Source organism: Haliotis asinina, chromosome 3 (genome assembly GCF_037392515.1).
Source record: "Haliotis asinina isolate JCU_RB_2024 chromosome 3, JCU_Hal_asi_v2, whole genome shotgun sequence".
In the NCBI taxonomy this organism is placed as follows: Eukaryota; Metazoa; Mollusca; class Gastropoda; order Lepetellida; family Haliotidae; genus Haliotis; species Haliotis asinina.
This window is the reverse complement of record NC_090282.1, coordinates 30,145,424-30,167,135: the sequence shown is the minus strand read 5'-3', so window position 1 is coordinate 30,167,135 and position 21,712 is coordinate 30,145,424. Positions and strand designations below refer to the sequence as shown.

General features: G+C 36.4%; 1 protein-coding gene across 1 annotated transcript in view; it reads right to left on the bottom strand.

Moving 5' to 3' along the window:
• The window catches only part of LOC137277792 (neurotrimin-like), a 280,109-nt gene that overhangs the window by 210,137 nt on the left and 48,260 nt on the right, over window positions 1–21,712 (bottom strand). Inside the window, exon 2 of the mRNA XM_067809723.1 lies at window positions 100–163. The gene's annotated coding sequence lies outside the window, so the exon portion shown is untranslated. The remainder of the gene's footprint in view (window positions 1–99; window positions 164–21,712) is intronic.

Here is a 21,712-nt window from a genome sequence, read left to right as displayed (position 1 = left end):
CTCTAACAAGTGACAGAAGAAAGACTGTAAATACAAATGACTTCTTCCATTCAAAACCTATAACAACAGCAAGATGTATGAAACTACAATGAATCTTACCTTACCACTAGAAAAGCAGAGATAATGGTAATCCGGGTCAAACCAACTTCAGAAGAAGCCTTATCTGCAAGAAACAATTTTAGTCTTCAAGACAAAGTCTTCAAAGAGTTCCTGCAAGTCTTAACAAATCAATTAGAAAACTTCTACAAGAAATCTGACACACAGAGAAAATCCAGTTAGGAGGTCCTTCATTTACGTACAAATCCATCCCATCAAACAGCTCAACTTAATGTGCTGACAACGCAGAGATCACATCCATCCATGAGGATTCTACCTCTCTCATTATCTCGCAATGAGGCACTGATTGTCATTTCTCTACAATCCTGATTTCATGGTCTGGAGGATTGTGGGAGACGAAAAAGGAGATTAAATCGGCAACTGAATACACTCCGATATTCTATCATCACTTCTATCAACACGCGTTGGCCCGTTTGAGACTCACACGCATGTATTCTTAGACATTGCACTCACCTTTGTGAGAGAGAAATCAAAAATTGATTCCTATTCAAGACCCTGCACTTTGCATCCAGTCTCTGTTCAATGAATCTATGCTCAAATTTGGATCAGAGGCATTGATGGAAAAAGGAAAGATTTTTTCTGCTCCAATAGCCATGGAGAGTGAGGGAGGTTGGAGGTATTTCCTCTTAAACAGTAAGTGGCCAACCATTAAAGCCACTTTGGTCAATAATATCAAATAATTGATTTTGCTGGATACAACTGCACATTCCAATAGAAAGCAAAATGTTCACATAACAGAGAAATTGACACAATGCAGCTTACATACACATATGCTATGGATTAAATGACTGACAATACAGTATTGAGTAAACATACTTCAAGTTAAATATATATGCAACAATATCAGACTTTGTAAATACTTTCAAAAATTGATGCATTTGTTTTGAAAGTATCCCACTGTATTCCACAAATATTTATCCAGAACTACCACAAACTAAAAGTTGTTGCTTCTCATTTTCTAGGAAACGTGTTTGAAATGAGAAACTCATTGGCTTACATGACCAATTTTTAAAAAATTATTTTCTAAACTGACTCTACAAAAGTTTAAAAGTGCTATCATTTTCATGACTGAGTTTCATACCAGGCATTGTTATTGTTAGAAATGTATCTTTATAAAATAACAAAACTGATGATAAACCAAAGACATTCTTAAAACAGTGCTGGATAACAGCTTTTGCCACCATTCTTACTCAGACCAGTGACGCCAATTTTAATCATACTGTAGATATTAGTTGTGTATAGCATATAAGTGAGTGAGATAAATCCCCATATCAGCTATATCACACTACAAGTAGAATTCTTTGGTGAGTGATTCCAAAGAAGATATTTAGTCCTCAAAACAAAGTTAATTTATTTGAAAATATTTACATAGCCGAAACAAATATATAGCTAATATCAAAAAGGAACTCAGAACAATTGTTAATTTGGGGCACAGAGCTGATGCAAAATAAACATACCAAATCATAGAATCTATTCTGGAACTGTGATAATCACATAAGTTGTTCTCTACGGTGTTGGTTCGAGGCTAGGACTCGCCAGCCCAGTGTGTGTATCAAGCTGTGCTCTGATACATGGACAAAGAGTGAGATGCACATCCCGTATGTTCACTTGATTACTAGCACTACAGTGCGTGTATTTATTCTGTGAGCTGTGCATATACAATATTACCTTAGCTGTTTACAACAGAGGGTTTTTCCTGTGGAAGCTTCAAAGATATCACATTCCAGAAGGGTTGTTATCATATAATGAATATAAAGGCAACTGATTTGGGTACATGTTTTTGTACACCTTGTGACTGGCTATTGATGCATGTTCTTTCATCACTAGTTTATACATGTGACTGCTTTCTGAAACTGATTATCTAGCCCATCCATACCACCATATTCCCTTTTCGTATTTTACATGTATCCAATTTTACTTGCATATTCCATTAAATCACTTATTTTTCAGACACACTAACAAACATGAATGCTTCTATCCATCATTCTTCTTACATTCCCAACCACATGAATACTTCTATCCATCATTCTGCTTTCATCCAACACACAAGAACACTTCTGTCCCTCATTCTTCTTTCATCCAACACACAAGAACACTTCTTTCCATCATTCTTCTTACATTCCCACACACATGAATACTTCTATCCATCATTCTTCTTTCATCCAACACACAAGAACACTTCTGCCCATCATTCTGCTTTCATCCAACACACAAGAACACTTCTGTCCATCATTCTGCTTTCATCCAACACACATGAATACTTCTAAAGGTCCAGGTTTGAATCCCAGTGTAGACACCACAAATTTGTGACCTTGGTCTCATACTGTGTTGTGTCCTTGGGCAAGGTGTACATTGCTTTCAGTCCATCCATCTGTTTAAAATAGGTACCTGCGAAGTGGATGTACAGACGTATACGGTCAGAAGTGGCTTTGCAAGTACAATTCTGTCAGGGTAATAATGTCACATTAACATCATATCTGTTTGTCCATCAAATACTGAGTAGGTATTAACACAATTTGGAATAGTTTTACCATATTATGGAAACCACTGTGATGTTATCTGAGAGTACACAGCCCAAACAACAGGTTCATTCCCATTATGACTACTCCCAGTTTGACTACCCACCCAGTATAAACCTGTTCCAGTCAAGTGTTTTTTAATTACTAGCTCTTAACTCCATCAGGTAGACTGTTCCACCAACATTTATATACAATTATATCTGTACCAGCTTCAAACACCATTTATTTAGCTAATCACATAATGTTGTGGAAGAGTTCAAGTAAACATATACTGAGCTACACAACATATCATATATACTGCACAGTAAGTGAATTAAGAGGTTGTTGTGCTGAATAATACTTTGAACTAAGGGCAGCACAGGTTACAAGCTATATAACAGATAAATGATTGAATAATAAATATGTATGTTCTTTATAGTGTAGTTTTAATACTGTGTCCTTGAATATGAAAGTACACAGCTGTTCATAAATTTGGATAGTGCCTACATGTGAAAATGTAGTGAATAATGTCCTCCATATGATCACCACATGAACACTTACATGTTTCCGATATATGTCAATTATATCTGCCTTTAAAGCACTACATCTGAGCTTGAGGTGACAATGGATCTTAAAATATCTAGTCCCAAATTGTAAATCAAAGGAATTATGACTTTCTGTTGGGTTTATCATGGTTTTAAATTGAATCAGGAAGATAGTGTTAACAGTTCCATTATGCAGTAAATCAGTAAAAATGACTGAGAATATCTTTATGTTCTGCAGTTAATAGTTTTGATCGAGGTTTTAGGGATTATGTTCAATATTCAAAAGAAACAACATGTACCACTGTCTAGTATTAGTTCTAGTTTACAAAGTTTGAATCTGTGTAGAGGAGTTATCTCCAAATATTAAAACAAATGATGAATGATCACAAGATCCTTTATTTACTTGGCTTCTAATCATTAATGGTAGGTCCTGTGAGTGTCCTTTATAGGTTTATTTCAGTGAGTATACAAACTGAGAGTAATCAGCTATACAGCTACAGTACAGTATTCAGTGTAGGGATGCTCCATTTATGATTATGTTCAGGAGTAGTCAAACTGGGAATAGTCAAACTGGGAGTAGTCATAACGGAAAGGCACCTGACAACCAATGCATGTCGCAACGTGATAGATATAGCCAGGCTGGTTACTTGCATGTCTCTGGATCCCTTTGTCAAGATCAATGCTTGTGATGCCAAATATTTTTGCCTGGTTTAGCATGATAAACTCAAACTGTATCTATATTTCTGAAAATGTGTCTCAGAGTTAGACTACATATAAAAAGAATGCAAAACAGCATTATGTAGACAAAATTCTTAAAGTGTCAAAGTTCTGCATAGAATTGATTTACAGTGTAAGTTGGCAACACAACATGGCAGCATGTCTAGGATTCAAACTGATTATTCCTGGATCATGCTCATCAACTGTAGTTAAATACCTCTGCACTGTGACTTACCAAGTTATAAAAGTCAGAAGTCATGTTTCTGAAACATGTGTAAATTGAAATTATTGAAATGAAACTGCCTAATCTGATAAAAAAATCAGCCATTTGGGTGAATGAAATAATATCATGAAGCAGATATGTAAAACCTTTGTCTACATATGAAGTCTGTTATCAAAAGACTTGTATTGATTCATACATGACTGATATAATATGAAATTCAGTCTACACAGGGAATGCAAGCAAATTCCATTAAACATTGAATAGATCAGGAAAGATTTTTGTTGCCATGTGCTTCAGGAAGTGAGCACATAAATGCCATAATGCATAACACTTAGACATGTCGCATGCCTGGCAGCCTCATATATTATGCATTATTTTTACTTTCCAATTTTCTAATACCTAAAAAGAGCGGAAACAATGTTGTTAATAATTTATGTCTTAATTTTGGTATGTGGAACTGTGTAATAATTTCAAACTTTAACATCAACATTTAAATATTTCTACAGTGCTGTTAAAAATTTGGATGATTTTTTTTGTCAAAACTTAAGCAGGGTTTGAATATTGGAATCTTGCTACATCAGTTTTCCAAGTCGACAAATACACTTTGTTGATTGAGGATATGTGACGTATACAGGACACAACCCCTACATGTATCTTGTTGCTCTTGGGGTTGTGGAGTAGCCTAGTGGTTAACGCCTTGGCTTATTTACCCTAAAGCCCAGGTTTGATTCCCCACAGTGTCTGAAGCCCATTTCTGGTGTTCCCCATGAAATAATTGGATTATTGCTAAACGTGACGTAAAACCAAACTGACTCACTCACTCTTGTTGGTCCTTATCCTTAAAGTTGTCTTAAATATATCAGTCTGTGTTGCAAGATGGCAACATGGTATTATTGCAATACACATCTATGCCACTGAAACAAGATCATTGTTTGCCTAGATTTCTGGTCCAAGCTTACATCTGCTATGATGTAGGCATAATCTATTGCATAAGTGTCATAGATGAGGGCTTCAACCTCGTTTCCAGCAACAAAACGTTCACTAAATCCAAACAATTTTAAGTCCCTAACAAACCTGCCAAGAGATGTTCATCATCATCAACCTCATCACCCAGTTCTTGATCATCATCAATGTCAAACATCAAGATTTCTTTGTGAGTAAATTATATGAATTACTTCACACATAATTCATCATGAAAACAAGTGTTTTAAAAAAAACGGTCGTCCATCAGAGCCTACCACTTATCCAATTTTCACAAAAAGTAGGTCCTTGTTTGGTACAATACTGACAATACCAAATAAACTGACCAAATTCAGCTTTTCAACTGTTATGTCTAACTTGCCATCAAGAACAATTTCCGATGTGGCCACCTAAACCTTTTGAAGGTCATTTGAACCTATTCTGCTCCATCAGGCTGGGTTGTGGAAAGTGTGCCAATATGTCTGCTTAATCCATTGTTGTCCAATAACTCCTCGCTAACCTACAACTCCATCTCTACTTAGTAAGAAAAAGTGAGTTCAAAGGAGTGACAGTTCAATTACTGAGTTATTGCGCCACCGATAGAATCATTATCCTCTTCTTTTGACCAAATGTCAGCACCTAAAAGTGACGCTTCCACTGGGTCGCCAACTTCAAAAGGCCAATCACAACTTCTGCAGTTTCTCAGTGAATCTAAACCTCTCTCTACAACATTGGAGTCTGGTTGTTAGGAAGACATTTTAGACAGATATGCATCTCTAGAGGGGATCTGATAGACCAAAATCGACCTCGAGGTTTTATTATATACTTCCACATGCTCAAATTCTGATGGTTACATGGGATTCACCTCTCTCCAACTGGACACGTCTGATCTCTGTAATTACCCTTGTTTCAGTATAATACATGATTAGTGCTACACAGTCTCTGCATGTATTAAACGCTTCTCAAAGACACCAGATGCCAGCAACCAACCAACACATAAAATTCCTAATTGGCTTTGTTTGGAAGTAACAAACAGGCTTTGTTCCTATTTAGTTACAGAAATAGCTTACAAGGGATGTACATTCTATATTTGCTCTATCCCTTGCTGAGATAAATGAACTACTTCAAATCTCTTGGCATTCATCTGAAGCTGATTGATTAGCCACAAAGTTAACAGACTTCAATGACCATGTTAACTATTGAGAGAGTACACACTGATTCGTACTACAGCGAGTACATGTTGTTTGCATAACATACAGGATGATACTGATTTGTCTGAATGACAGGTGTTGGAGGCAGACAAACTGGAGGTTGACAGCATGAGCATGCCCTTGCATAAAAACATAGTTATCACACAATAATTACAAGTAGGGTATTGTAGCAGTGGGACCTGGGACACTATCCACATAGCATTTGTAGCTCTATGTCATTCATATGTCATTCAGAATCTGTCTGCTTCTGACTTGTGGAACTTTAAGGAATAAGAGTGAAGTCAGATCAAACATGAAGTTAAAGCACTACCTCATTCATAAAGCAATGACATATATATAGAAAGAAGAGGAATGTGAACTTTCAGTCTGGATAGGAAGTATCAGAGTTAAACTTAAAGACAGACATCTCATGAACTCACTGCCATTTCTCTTTATGACTACCAAAAAACACACTGTATGAGATGCATGTTCACAACACAGTAGCCCAATATACAATAGGGCTTTCATTCTTGATTTTGATGTTTTTCAAGGTTAATAAATCACCCCAGACCATGAATTTTGACAATCATCTCGCATCACACAGTTGTAAGGGTTTGTCTCTGGTCATTATTTACTGTTTGAAAAAGAAAATCATACACAAACAAATTTCATTTATCTTTCACAAGATTATACAAACAACTGTTTTCATAAGGACGTGCATGTAATGTGGTAGCCTCAAAACATTCATTATCATCATATCAATGTTTATTGATTGTGATATACACCCCAATTCTTTCAATTGTAATTATAAAATGTCCCCCTACTGTTTTAGTGAGTATAGTATAGTCATGACAGGTTATAATGAAATAATTTGATATTGTGAATCAGCACCCTCTGCTTCTCTGTCTGATTGTGATTTGTGGGTATCGGAGTAAAGTCAGCTCAAACGTGAAGTCAAAGACCTTGCAGCAGTAGCAGCCACCATGGACATGAGATAACACTAGCTCTGTTAGCTCTCTTAATCATTATCCGGCCCTGGCATCCTCTGGGAATGATTTGAAAGCATGTCTAGAAACAATTTAAGTTCATATCTGTCCTGCCCATTATAGTGAAAACTGTAATCTCAGCCTGGTCATAAACTGTAACTAGTGGAAACTAGACTGTAACTAGTTCCAAATTGAAAACCTTAATCTATGAAGTATTGAGAATTATCCATCTATATTGATTCCAGTCCTTGTCCTCATAGCACACAACTAACATGGCAGCATCATTTGTCTTTGACTTCATCTGAAAGAAATCCGCCTGTCATGTAATAGATAGGCAAAATGTTCAAGAAAAAATCACCTTTCCCTATTTCTGCATCATGTAAAATTGAATGCATGAAACACTTTTCTGCTCAGCAGCTCTAATAAATTGTAAATATAGGTGTCAGAGTCAACACTGAAAAACTCCATGTTCTACACAATATAACAGATAAAATGCTAAGATCCAAACCACTAAAAGCCAAAACTCCATGGTCAACATTGATACCCCACAGACCAACACATATCAATGTGTTTTACATAAATATCATCTGGATATGGCTGAAACATTGCCAATATCACATTAAATATCATCTCACTCACTTTTATATAAATAGGTCACTGATGATAAGGATAGTTCACTTATATTCCGCATAGAAAGTTACACACTTAATCCAAATCACAAAGAAGTGGACAGGAAGTGAAGTGGACAGGATGTGAAGAATGCATTAAAAATGTGATTATTAATATATTTCTGTGGTGATTTGGTTGCAGATAGATTTATTTTACAAAATTCAAAACTTGAACTGTAAATTCATTGCCATCATTTCAATGTAAAAAAACGCTTAATGAAGCACTTTTAAGAGAAAATGGTTAAATTCAGACTGTTTTCAGTTCCATGTTGCCTATAAATTTTCAAGGTGTAACAATTAACACTGCATAGCAGACAACTTGAAGAAGAATACCTAAATCTTTCACAACCTTTCTCCACAACCCCAACAATTTCTATAATCTCCAACTTTACACAAGTCTGAAGTGAGGTTCTCAAATCCCATACAACAATTACAAAATCTATCTCAGACGTCTGTTCTACCATTTCTGTAAACGTTTCTATTGTACCATCTTGGAACAGTAACACTTAACATATAGAACTTCCTCTTTACACAAGATGGTTTTCAATGCAGCGCAGTACTTGTGTCTTACCAACAGAGCTGACATATTTGTCAGAACATTCACTTGCACCACATAAAGCTAACAATTCAAAGCCTGAAAAAGTCTACATGTGACTTATCTTTTCTCCATCTTGAATAGTGACTGACACGCCAGACAATTCCCAGCTAGAACTGGCACCATTTCATACAATACACCTAAAGGTCCTTTCATAAGTCACAATAAACTATTATCTATTTTACAAAATGTCAACCAGCAACATGCAACCATAGTGATTTTTTTTAAACGTTTCTGAATAAAGTTTATGGTGAATCTGTTTTCGCACATACTTCTTTAAAAGAGTTGCTTGACAGTCAATTTATCAACCAGCATTTACACTGAAAGAAAGTACTCGGTTTCTTTACATTCAGTGCCTATGCAATACTTTTCCAGCTTCATTTGACTACAACCAAGCATTTTTATCAATATAATCCAAGTTTTTCTGCAAATGATTTCAAACTGAACTTAGCCACATTAGATTGAGACACACAGCATAGAGATGACAAAATCACTTCAACTTTCTTTAGTTAAGATAAATTTGATTTCATAAATTGCTGGTTAAATATAATAACCCTTTGAACAATCTGGTTAACAGGAATAAAGTAAGATGCTATTTGAACTTTGACCCAGCATTAACTTGGAAATGGTAGTTCATAAGGTTATTTGTTTTGATGTGTATATAGATTATAATCACAAAGTGTATTACCCCGCCAAGTCACAGGTCTAGAACTATGGGTACTGCTGGTTTCATCAGAGTTATAATCTAAATTTTATGGGGAATCCATTGCTCCCCAAAAGGCGACCTCCAGTATAATGTGTCTGGATGTTTTTATACATCTTCCAAGAGGAAATCAGATTGAATCATTTAGCTGGATACTTGGTCCATAACAAGGGTCATTAAACTACAATTAATCCTTAAGGGTTATTTGGGATCAAGTTTGAGTTTGTTAATGTACAAAGTGGTTAAGTGATATTTAAACTCAAATGCATGTTGAATTTGAAGTGATGGTTTTGAGGCACTGAATGCTGTGTAGGTTGTGAATCCAATGGATGTTGTGGGTGAAGCTGATAAAGGAACTGTAGTGGATGTATTGGGTGGAGTGAATGTCGTGGGTGAAGCTGATAAAGGAACTGTAGTGGATGTATTGGGTGGAGTGAATGTTGTGGGTGAAGCTGATAAAGGAACTGTAGTGGATGTATTGGGTGGAGTGAATGTTGTGGGTGAAGCTGATAAAGGAACTGTAGTGGATGTATTGGGTGGAGTGAATGTCGTGGGTGTTGTACATGGAGCTGATGTAGTGACAGGAGCAAAAGCAGTGGATGTAAAGGGTGTAGTGATCTTAGTGGATGTAAATGATTTACCAGATGTAATAAATGTAGTGGGTGCAGCTGATGTAGTACATGTAAAAGGTGCATAGGAGGTAGAGGTTGTAAAGGGTGTAGCTTATGGGTTTAGTAGTGAATGATCTTAGTTCAGCAATATTCCAGCTATATGGGGGCAGTATGTAAATAATCCAATGATCAACTTAATGAGCATAAATCTCCCCAACTGGGATACAATGATATGTGTAAACCACATCATGAGTCTGACCACCCAATCTCGTTAGTTGACTTTTACTAGGGATGTCACAATTCACCGATGCACTGGTGGCACGGTTTGCAAGGCATGATACACAGTTCCTGTGATTTTATATCAATTTGTTTTCCTTTACTTATATTGATTACCATTTCGAGTCTTAACACGTTTGTCTCTTGTTTTTTTAATACAAAACAGTTAACATGACTTTATGAGAGTGAATACTTGGTGATAGATACTTGACTGATGGGTAGTTGTCCATTCTCTATCAAATACTATCTATAACAGAAATCACTTGAAACAGTTGTTTACAGGTTTTCAGTGAACTATGGTTTCAACATCAGACAACTTACCATGAAGGTAAGAGCTGCTTGTCAGGCCCAAAATGCTGAAAATGCCCTATCACGATACCTGTCATATGGTGAGGCACCTGTATCATGACACCCCTATGGAATGGATGTAAAGGGTGGAGATGATGTAGTGGATGTAGCTGGTGTAGTAAATGCAGTGGATGCAGTTGTTATGGTGGATGTAGTCAATGGAGTGGTCATGCAGAAGATGCAGTTGATACAGTGCTTGCAAATGAACGCATTATGGAAAGTGGGAAAGAGACATGCACAAACACAGATCAAATCCACTTGTCTAACACTTTGTCAAAGACGGTTATACTGTCCTACTCAACTGACTGAAAGACTCATCACTACACATTTAGGCCAGAAACGTCTTTCACATTTCAATCTACATCAGACTAAAAACTGCAAACAAAACCATTTCACTGAAAGAGGCTACAGTCATCGTGACAAACTTTCCATCAATCATTTGTTCATTTGTCAGTCATCCCTGAAACTTATCAACTGATCAAACCAAGCATGAAATTAAAGAACTCAATATATCATTATAAACCTCCTTAAAATTCTTCTATTTTGTAATCTCATTTGAGACAAAGTCAATGTCCGATCTAACCTAAGGTCATGTAACCAATGACATGTATTCTGTTGACCAATAAAACTTTCACCCTGTAGTTTAACACCTATCTGTTCATCGGGAACTCCCATGAACTTGGTCAAATGAGTCACAGAGTGTATTCCAAAACAGAATCCAGTCCATTTACCGCAAAGAGCATGCTTCTTTATACTATTTTCCCTCTGACTGATTAGACTGTCTATTAAACTTGACCTGTATTGAAATTAGATTGAGTAGAATATACCAGATCCATCAGCATTTGTCTACAAAGAAATCAGAAGCTAGGCAGGCAGTCTTGAGGGATTTATTTGCCAAGTTTTTTCACAAAATTTGACAGAGCTATTAATCTGATATTGGGAAGTTCTTAAAGCCCTTATATTAGGAAGCACTTAATACAAATAAAACCAACACTCAATCAGTAAATACAATGAGGAATTATTATATTATGTTGCAATAACGAGTGTTGATTGCAGTAAAGAATTTCACAGGTGATATGTACAGTAAACAGGCCTCCTTTCGTTCAGACAAAAGAAGCCCTGGTTTTGTCCATGATGAATTGCAGATGCACACGAAACAGACAATTTTAAAATAGTAGGTTTAACTAATGCAATATGAATTCAACCAATTTCACTGCAGGGAAAAAAAATATCAGAATCAAAACTGCAGCTTCTCAGTGATAGTGATTTTTAACCCTGTGAGGTATTATGCCTCACTCAGCAATATTCCAGCAATATGGTAGAGGTATACAAATAATAAAATCCGGAGAAAATAATCAAGTGATCAACAGCATGATCATCGATCTACGCATTTGAGATACAATGACATGTGTCAACTAGGTCAGCAAGCCTTACCTCCTGATCCCATTAGTTGCCTCTTACAACAAGCATGGGTTCTAGCCTGGATCTTCTCAGGTCATACCCTTGAAAACTCTCAGATTGTTTTAATGGAATCAAAGAGTCCTCAAGATGCATGCTCTGCATCATGACTGATTCAGGACATAATTAACAATTGAAAATGGCACTGATCTAAACATTGAGACTAATTCAGTTTTGTGCTGCCATTTTGCATTCCACTGACAGCTCTTCAGCAATATGAAAGTGATGCATAAAATCAGTCTGAAATTTATTCAACATACAATGATAATCTCACAGTTTCTGACATGACCACAACTCCAAGCTGTCACCATAAGATGACAGATGAACCATGCCGTATGGAGACTATTTCAGTCTATATTAAAGTATAGGAGCTAGGACTGCCTGGTCACCTAGTCAGACGGATTGAGAGAGATGGTCCTACCTACCCTAATGCTCATCTGATATATAGACTTGCACCATCATAAGAATGAAGATTTTTATGGATATCAACTTCTTCATTATGAGAACACAACGTTTCGGAGTTTATGCTTACTCGAATCACCTGATGAAGGAGTAAGCATTAACTCCGAAATGTTGTGTTCTCATAATAAAGAAGTTGATATCCATAAAAATCTTCATTCTTATGTATTTCATGTCTAAATGCCCTTCAAAGACTTGCACCATCATATCTCAAAACAGTCTCTAGAATGCACAGCTGGTGAGTCCAGCTAGCGATATGCTACATTCATAGTATTTATAAACTCGAAAGGGTATTGTGTATCATTGAATGTTATTTTCCATAAGAAATTTGATTACAAAACCAAATGTTTGTCTATCTGTGCTTATCCCAAGAAACAGCCTCTTGGCTGACCACAGAACTCATTATTTACTCCACAGGATAGGCACTTTCGGAAGAAGTATTTACCATTTTAAGGCCAAAATGCGTGAGTTTTGTTTTATGCTGCTTATAGCAATATTCCAGCAATATCATGGCAAGGGACATCAGGAATGAGTATCACACATTGTTTCCATGTGGGGATTCAAACCCAGTTCTTCAGTATGATGAGCGATTGCTTTAACCATCAGGCTACCCTACCCCCTTCAGACCAGATGATGACAAAGGAGTCTTATCTGTTACCATGAACCAGTCCCTCCTGGCTTCTGTGGCAAATTTAAGCAAATTCTGTACCCTATTTTTTCAATATTCTGCAAAACATTCTGTCGTTAAAACATTTAGGAAAAAGAACAAAAACATTACACAGACTTTCATAGATTAATTATCAAACACAGATATAGAGTTAAGTCGACAGTATATATCACATCTTAAGTAAGTTTGATGACAAAGCACCCCATCTTTTTCTGTGTTTGTGAATTGATGCAGACAAACAAGTTCCTGTTTCATGCAAATAACAATTGTATGTTGAAACTAAGTCTGAAATAATTTCAATTTTCAGAATGATTGATCTTGAGAATGTAATTGCAGTGTCAAATTCATCTAATAATATTTGAAAAATGCCTACAACTTGCTTTAGTAATCAAGTATCTTTAATGATGATTATTTTGAAAATGTTGTCACACTAATATGTCAGTTCATTTTATGTGTAACTGATCCTACTTTAACTCTACTTTTCATTTCAGCTGTCAGACAGTTTTCACTCACTTATTAAGATAAGCAAATTCTGAAAAGTGACAAATTCTGCATGGATTCTGCAAAAAACTGTGTTTTCCATGGACCAGACGTTTTTCTGCATGGAAAGGTAAATTCCGCGGGACCAATGACAATATATACAGCACAATTTCAACTCATACATATGCTACGTATACTTGAATTTATAATTATGTTCATAACTGGTACTTAATGCTAGATGTACAAGGTTAACCTTTTGTCAGAAGCCAAAGAACAGCAGTAATGACATGAAACAAATAATACCACAGACACCATGTACAAAATTTGCAAAATCTGAAAATCTCTTTAGATAAGTTAGTCCTTAATAATGGTTCCCTAAATTAAGGTCTCTAGCTCATTTGTAACTGCTCATTTTACACTTTACATAATCTGGATGATTTTTGGGAACAAGGTAATAATCTGAGAATATCTTTCCATAAATATCATATAATGTATGTCAAATTGATGACATCCCATGACACACAGAGCTTCTCATTCCCAATCATTCCGTGCATAACTTGGCATACAAGAGTTGACAAACAATCCTCGGTCTATTTCTCACTAAAGATGCTATGTTTGTCCTCCTTGTCATGATGCAATGGAAGAGCAGAATGGTGTAGAATGTCAGAAACACATGGAATGCCAAGAAGCACATTCATTATACAGATTTGTGAAGGAACCGGCCATGTCTCTATCAAACCTGAATGAACATCACAGGCAAAATCCTTCTATCTGTATTCAGGGGAGGAATGTAGGATGTGCTTCCGTGCTCTCCTTTGTGGGTAAAGTGTGCTTTATGGAGCAAATGTCTTAAAACTTTCTCCGTAGCTCACCTTTTTTTCAGTTCTGTCCCTTAAAAAGGAACAGAAACATCATGGAATTTATTTTATTCTATTGTTCACCACACACATCTCAATCATTAACTCTGACAAAGAATTACGGACATAAAAAGGCCATTGGATCTTATTGATTCCAGGTTGTATTTTTTCAGCTTGTAAAACTGAATGTGGACACACAGTTAATGTCATCAAATATTTGTAGTGTTACAAATCAATCAATCTCCAGATCACTTGACCTATTTACAATAAAAGTGTAAGATTTAGGGCATAACCCACATGGTTTTAATATTTTTTAAGGAGGAATTAGAAAACTATCAGTACTGATCAGCTAGGGACATATGAAATCTATAGAAAATATGTTTACCAGAGTATCATATCAGCCTGTTTTCAGGTCATGGAATTGTAAAACACAACATGTCCAAACAATGCACTGTTGCTTTGAAAATGATGTAATGTTGCTTTCCTGAACACTGTGTACAGTTATGAAATGTTAATGCCAGATATTGTTCTAATTACACAACATTCTGCTAAAAACAGGATGATATTGGCATTTTGACAGAAATACTTGCCTACGAAAGAAAGAAAGAAAGACAGAAAGAAAGAAAGAAAGAAAGAAAGAAAGAAACAAACAAACAAACAAACAAACAAACAAATAAATAAATAAATTTGGGAGTAATCAGAACAGTGACTGAGAGAGATGAAATAAATGGGTCAGTAAGAACATCTCATTACTGTCAGAAGTGAGACAGTTCTTGAGACACTGAAGGAGGTTGAAAACCCCATTGTCAAATGTCAGGAGTTGGCGTGTTGTTTTAATCCTGCTATGTGTATTTTTGCAGTTCTGTTGTAGATAGGCCAATCCACCTGCCACGTCAAGTGCTTGCCGAGACATCAGCAAAACATGTCTCACATACACAGCTTGTTTCCTTGTAGGCAAAACATTTTTTTTAGTGCTTCAACAAGGACAATCCACCATTTCATGGTTGTAGTCGCTCTCTCTCAGGCACAGACTTTATGAAAACAGCCCCCAAAACAAACTGAAAAATGAGGAACGTGACAATGGCCAGTGTTGCTAAATGACAGTGATCAAGACAGCTCTCTCTAAAGTATCAAAGACACCTCTCAGCCGTCCAGTGTTACCTTTCTCAGAACTTATTAGTCCGTCTTTTTTTGGTATGCAGGCAGGTCAATGAAGAGTGACTAAAAAGAGCAGTCATCTTGATGAAGTTAGAGACCCCTGTTGCTCTCGGAAACATGACAGTTGTCGCAAGCTTTAGTCAGTGTGCCCATCTACTGACAACTTAGGCACCCTCCATATTGTCATTTTGTCTGTGCACTCTGACCCACATCTTTATGTAGCTCAAGACCTATTCAATCAAAACAATATTACATTTATCTAAACATGGCATTTGTGACCCAGCCAGCTATGGAGTCTTCAATATGGAATTTACAGGCCAGTTGATTTGGCCAAAATTGAAAAGGAGCCAGCAGCTATGGTTTGAGACCCTGAAAGGTTAAAGACTAGGTGTAAATCTTGCACCTCTAACGAGATATCGACAACCTTGATCCATTTCAGGGCGTTTACAGCCAGCTCCTGACAGGGCTAATCCTAACACATGAGGTGAGGTGTTAGGAGTTCACACAGCACACACTTATGAAATATAATTGGGTTTGTGAGAGAGAAAAAATGCAGGGCAATCTACAAGATAAAATCTTATTAAAGATTTTCAAGAGAAGCTATTAAATTTGGAAGCTGCATCCTTTTGGATTTCCTCTTTAGCCTGTTTTGTTTGTCAAGGTTAAAATAGCACAACTCCCAATTATAGTTCTGTAGCTGTTAAAAGGTATCATTAAAGGCCATGCTCTTGCTAAATTTGACATGTATACAAATCCATTCGGTTTTAAATACATCTTTAGATTGTTGTTCTTAGTGACCTGCTGTACCAGATGTGCCTCTTGGTATTTTTGGCAAAGTTCCTAGAAATGCAGACTAAATTGATGAATTTTGAGAAATATAAGAACCTATCAAAATTAAAATCAACAGACACAATATAATTTTTATTTCATTGATTAATTAATAAAGTTTAATAGAAATACTGAACAAATTACTCAAAATACAGAAAGTCACTGAGATGACTTTGAGAATAAACTGTTTGAAACTAATATATATATTTGCATTTCATTCACAAACAAAATTTCACTGTCACAAAATGATTTAATTTTTAATATAGAATCCACCAGAATTGGAATCTCCTGATACTGGGAATCTGCAAACTGGACTGCATGATCCTTTGACTTTCAGGCCATTTGATATGAAAGGATGAACGAATTTACAAAGAATGATCAGAAGATATCATGGGGAACATTCATCCTTAAAGGATATTTATTTTATTGATTTTAGTGGAAGTCATGATATCTGAGTGTGTTAGGTGACTGTCTTTGTGTGCTGGTGATTAGGTGCCTGACTCTATGGGTGTGGGTTCAAATCCCGGATGGGATTCAACTAAAAGAAGTACTAGACTTTGTACTTTACTGAGAAAATATATTCATAAATATAACATAAGCAAACTTAGTCTCAGTGTATTTCGTTACACTCCACCACTGAGTCTAACAAAACCTAGCTGAAGGTCGCCTCAGGTAACCTTTGAGTGACCAATAACCATCCAATCAAACGCAAGATGGTTGAGTAGATTTAACCTATCAGACAACGGCTACTATTTAGGGATCGGAGGGACTTTCAAAATATTCAGGTCACTGACACAGATCTCTCCACAAACAAAAATCTGCATATAACACATTTATTTGACCTGCCATATATACGCTTTGGGGTTTCTGTTGACATGGTTACCATTAGCTAATATTTCCTCAAGATAACATCCTTGAATATTGCCAAAAACACAATTTTCAGCGACTGATTACTCACCATTGTCATGGCTGTACATGCACCGTGTGCATCACCCGGAAGCGAGCGTAAGCTAAATAGCATTCTGATTCATTCGTGTACAAACCTTTTCAAGATCAAAAGTTCAAAGGGTATGTGCGAATGTGCATTTTCGCGATTTGGTAAGCTGTGTTCTGACTGGTCAATCTCAAATGTTACCTGACGCGACCTCCCATAAGGTTTTGTTAGACTCAGTAGTGGAGTGTAACGAAAAGTACTGAGGATAAGCTTACTTATACTGAGTTTTACATATTTAAAGGGGAATTTGGCTGGGCATATTTGGCTGTCCAGGTGAGCTATACAGATTTAACTGCTATTAAGAACACTGATTCACATAAACAATGTTTTAGTTTCGTGTGTGACTGCATTCAAATAACAACATGAAACTGATACCGGAAGGTGAGACATAGCTCAATAGGTCACATATGTGAATGAAAATTAATGAAAATGACTTAAAAGACTTCTCTGAGAGTACATTGGGAATGGTTTTCATTTTGGATAATAAGTACTGTGCACTATCTTGTATTATTCACGACGGCTATTTTAAAAATGGCATGCATAAACCAAAGCATATATATATATATATATATATATATATATATATATATATATATATATATATATATATATATATATATATATATATATATATATATATATATATATATATATACACACACACACACACACACACACACACATATATACATATATATATACTGTCATGCATTTAGAAGTATGATGTAAGTTTGGTTGTTGTTTTTAAATATTTCACATATAAGACAGTTGCCTTCACACGATCAAGTTTGGAGTAGACAAGCCAGTGACTGACATCATGAGCACAAACAGGAATTATGATGAACACTTTCTGGTTTCATCTTCTTTTTATTCTTGAGTGTTGTACTCATGGATTCAAGGATTGTTCTGCCCCCCCATCATGAGGTAAAACTGAACAGGCTTAAAATTATTTATGTTTATCAAATAGCATCTTCTAAAAGGAGGAATTATGGAAAGCATAAGCAGGTCAGTGAGTGAGTGGGTTTAGTTTTATGCTGCACTTAGCAACATTCCAGCTGTATGGCATCAGTCTGTAAATAATTGAGTCTGGACCAGACAATTAAGTGATCAACAGTATGAGAATCGATTTGTGCAATTGGAACCGATGATATGTGCCAACCAGATTGACTACCTGATCCCGTTAGTCGCCTCTTACAACAACCATACTTGCCTTTTATGGCAAGCATGGGTTGCTGAAGGCCTATTCTACCACAGACCTTCATGGGTTGCCAAGCCAATGAGTCGGAACTGATGCAGTTCATTACCTTTTATGACATGCATTGGTTGGTGAAGACTAATTGTAACTTGGGTTTCAAGCAACTATATAGAATAATATGAGTGGCCAGTTGTGGCTACCACTGAAATGTCTATCATCGCCTCAGAAGAATAATATTTCAAGCGTTTTATCAAAATGAAACACATGTGTGTCTCTATCAAAGTCTGTTTATACAACAGTAAATAATGAAATCAGATTTGCAAAAACACAGACAACACCCAGGTAAGGAAACCATCTGTCAAATCTGCATTTCAATCAATCAATACCAATCAACACCCTTGGTGGAAACAATCCTTTCATTCAGAATTGATGCTTTGATAGACACTAGCTCAATAAACACCACATCACTGCACAAATACACTGCGACACATGAAACGCGGAGAGTCTCCCTGTAACAATGAATCAGCTGGCACATGGGCAACGGATGCTTATCTTGTTTATTTCATTATTGTAATGTATATTGCATTATGTGAAATCACTGCAGAGAGTGTCAGTCCTGACAGGTGACGTAAGTGGATGTATATGTCACATGTGGGAAACAGTGAACACGACAGGTGGTGGAGATGCCTTCTGGGAAGTTCTTCAGGTGTAATTGACGATGTGTGACTCAGCTTCACATCATTCCCAGTAACAAATCCATTACATCATTGGCTGATATGTACAACTGATCATTGACTGCACTACATTCATCTGTATGTATAGAAATCAGTACCATTTAACTCCTGTCAGCCAACCGTCATTATCTATCAGTAATTACTTACACATCAGCACTAATTAATTTCTAGCTTCTATTTGTCCAATGGGGTGGCAGGGTAGCCTAATGGTTAAAGCGTTCACTCATCACAGCGAAGATCCTTGTTTGATTCCCCACATGGGTACAGTGTGTGACCCATTTATGCTATTCCCAGCTGTGATATTGCTGGAATTTTGCTAAAAGCAACATAAAACTCATTCACTGTTTGTCGCACTGCCTTTGTGAGTGAGTTAGTATAGTTTTCAACACACTCAGCAATATTCCAGCCATATGGCAGCGGTCTGTAAATAATCGAGTCTTGGACCAGACAATCCAGCGACCAACAACATGAGCATTGGTACGTGAAATTGGGAACCGATGACATGTGTCAACGAAGTCAGGGATCCTGACCACCCGATCCCGTTAGTTGGATCTTACACAGCATGGGTAAGACACGTCATCAGTTCCTAACTGTGTAGACTGACACTCATGATCACTGGATTGTCTGGTCCAGACTCAATTATTTACAAACTGCTGCCATATCCTGGAATACTGATGAGTGTGTTGTAGAACTAAAGTCACTCACATATATAGCTATCTGTTTCCAAGCTTTCATGCACCTGATGATGAATAAGAATAATACTCTGAGATATGTTCTACATGTTTCACACATTTATAAATTCGCCCTTTATAGTTATCACTGCCAAATGCCATTCAAAAACTTCCATTAGAATTCATCTGTTTTCAAATGAATACATGAATGTATATAATCTCAGGTACATTCTTGAGGTACATAAAGCAAGAAAACTGTTTCCACATTCAAAAGAAATGTCTGCTGAAGGGAGAAGAGATTCCATCTATATCATGAGCAAGCATTTATGAATAACTACCAAACAGTGATGACACCACTTGTTTGACAACAGAAGGCATACCCAGCATGAAATTATTTATATAACTGCTGAAACTCATTTAAACCTCTTCTGTAGAGACAGAAGTTGCCCTGACATCACAATGTTCCATGGCTCTGACATCACACATAATTCAGTTATAGACATGACAGCAAGCCAGCTGATGAATGGTAAACTTAAAGGTATGGATGTCCTATATTGGGAGACTCAAAGCTATAGATATCTATGAATGAAGTGCTTGGGCTTTTAAACTGCAACTTTCTTGTCACATCAGGGAGTAACCAAGAATAGGATTGATGAGATGAAACTGTCTTGAAAGAAGTAGCCCTGAAATATCACTACAAGGAACAAGGTGATTGTTATGCATAAAATGTTTTACGTCTTCACATTCTTCCAACTCCTACATGATAATCAATAATTAGACACGATGAAACGTCTCACTTTGAAACCATCTGGGGAATCAAACCTCAGTGTGTCAAACACCTGGCCCATCTACCGCTCAAGGATGTAGAAAAATATAGGAGTGAAATGTGCAACATATGAAAATGTAAGATTTGGAAAGAATTTGTTTTTGTTCTGGTCTTTAAAGTCTACATCACACGAAGTCTTGAAGATCGAGGATGGAAAGGAAAAGATGGGTTTGACTTGACATTTGTAAGATGTGAAAGCAGGATTGACATTACAGGTCGCGATTTAAGAGATGTTAACCTACTTGCACCAGGTGCAACCAAAGTTAAAAACCTGGTTGCAACAGACAAATTCCAGATGCACTGCTTTTATTGCAATGTGTAATGAAAGAAATATGCTTTTGAAACATTTAGATGTTTTATTCAAAAGTTTACCCATTCAAAAACTGACATACACCTGGTGCAAGTTAGACAAATAACTTCGTTGTAGTTGTTAACACTGGGTTGCACCAATGCAAGTAACAAAGCAACAAAGCAATTGAGCCCTGCATTATATTTTTGAACTGGCATGAAGACAGTGAAAAATGCATGCATTACGATTATGTGGTAAGTTGCAAAGTTCTGGTGAGAATTTCAGAATAGCATAAACTACTGATGTTTTTCAACAGGCATGTAATGATGATGTCACTCCCATTTCTTGTCAATGCCATGAATAGAGGAAAAGAAATCATATATGGCTATATAGTTATTGAGAACAATTTTGATGTTGTGTATCTAAAACATAGTCAATGGTAAGTAGTGAACAGTGCTCACAGCTCACATTTGTCTCACTGATACACTGGCAACATTATAGGTATTTTTGCCTGACATTCAAGGGTTGAAAAGATTTACAAAATGCATTCACACAACAGTAATACGCCATATAACTGGTATATTGCCGAGTGTTGCATTAAACATCAAAGAAACAAACAAATCTACAGAAAAATAGTATGTTTTAAGTCATATTATAGG